Source organism: Amblyomma americanum, chromosome 5 (assembly GCF_052857255.1).
Source record: "Amblyomma americanum isolate KBUSLIRL-KWMA chromosome 5, ASM5285725v1, whole genome shotgun sequence".
Lineage (NCBI taxonomy): Eukaryota > Metazoa > Arthropoda > Arachnida > Ixodida > Ixodidae > Amblyomma > Amblyomma americanum.
In genome coordinates this window covers 49,145,371-49,147,087 of record NC_135501.1, presented here as the reverse complement: position 1 = coordinate 49,147,087, position 1,717 = coordinate 49,145,371, and the positions used below count along the sequence as shown (strand labels likewise).

At 42.7% G+C, this 1,717-nt stretch overlaps 1 pseudogene; it reads right to left on the bottom strand.

The window, feature by feature from the left end:
- Window positions 1-309: 309 nt before the first annotated feature.
- Window positions 310-1,465, bottom strand: LOC144133848 (kunitz-type serine protease inhibitor 6 pseudogene; annotated as a pseudogene).
- Window positions 1,466-1,717: the final 252 nt, after the last annotated feature.

Here is a 1,717-nt window from a genome sequence, read left to right as displayed (position 1 = left end):
GGAAAACAGTTTAAACTATGCAAGCAAATTAATCCTCTGTTCGAAATTATTTACTTCGCGCGGAGACATGAGGGATAACCCATCCCCAAGAATGTCAAACCAAATACATCGCACAAGAACATGAGGCTGAGTAAATCGGGTTTATTAATGTCTCTTACACAATTTATATCCTGCATGCATTTCCCGCGATCTCATAAAATTGTTCAGTTAGTTTTCAATTGCATGTGTACGCATATGTGTTATAATCTTTTAAGTAGAAGAATGTTTAGCACGTTCTTTTTCGAAAAGCAGTAAGTGCAACATGTACGTCTATGCGTGCCGGGGCATCGGCTCCCAAGGAGACTGAATGGCGCAGGCGTCCATGCACTGGCGCAGGGTCTCGAAGTTGTTCCCGTTGCTGTGGCAGCCTCCGTAGATGAACTGCCGGCATTGCTTTGTTTGAGCATCGTAGTAGAAGCGCGGGATGCTAGCCATGCAAATGCCGGAGTATGCAGGGCGACGGCACACATCAGCCACGGATGCTGAGGAAGTAAAGTTAGTCACACAATCAGCATAGAGTGATTTGCATCTTCAGTATGCTGTGGATTCCAGCTTAGTACTGGTAACTAGCAAAATATTTCAGAATTTCTTTCATTCAGGCCAGAAATGTGAACTGGAGATATTCTTCGTAATTCCAAATACAATTTGTGCTGTGTAGGTGTGCTGACCATTGTCGGCTACACAAAAGACCCACCTTATCCTACGCCTCTCAAAGTGAAGTTCACTATTCAATTACTTATAAAAAGTGACGCTGAAAATTGTAGCTCCATTAAAATAACCTGATGATGTTCGCACCGATACACTAAAATAAATACCTACTCATCTTTTTTGCATTACTTATAGTGAGTACACAGCTTTCTGAGAACAGCCTGATTAGAGTGCATGAGTTGCCGATCTCGTCTCTCCAGTTTCTTACTATAATTTTCAGTCATATCTTGCAGCGAGCTGATGGCATTGTATCGACCTTATTTGTTAGAACAATGTTTTTCCGTGTAGTCGACATTTTCGGCTTCGAGCGAAAAAACTCTTGCTTGTGTGAAGGCGGGTGTGGCAGTTAATAATTTTTAACGCGTTAGTAATGGTTATGACATAATTATCAACTTCTGATATTTGTATATTGCTACATAGTTGTTCACGCTGCATTCCTCCAACCTTATGGAACTACGCGGGGACACGACATGCACTCTTTAAGCTAAAAAGGTCAAGTGACCAACTGGAGTGGTCACATCTGCAACAGTTCCTTTAACCACTCACGTTTATTCGCAGAACGCGTCATTTCACACTGTCGCTTGCTCTCGTATCGGTTCTCGTTTCCTCCGCAGCCGCCGTAGTTGAAAAGCTCGCACTTTCCAGTCCTGGCATTGCACCACCACATCGGCATCATTGCATTGCAGGGACCGCTATCGGGCAGCTGGGTGCATCTCATGTCAAACGCAGTCGCTGCTGCAAGCAAAAAATGTAAATTTGTTTATTATTACTTCAAAGAGCACTTTTTTCGCTTACGCAAAAAGTTCAGGACATTATTTCTTTAAAGAAAAGTAAATTTTTTCCGATATGACATTTACAGCTTGGTCTAGTAAAGTCAACCTGCAACTCTAGAGCGGCTTGTCCAAAATCCTCGACCTGTGTTATCCGCGCATAGCCCCTACCAAAAAGATCAGTAACAAAGCAACGATAT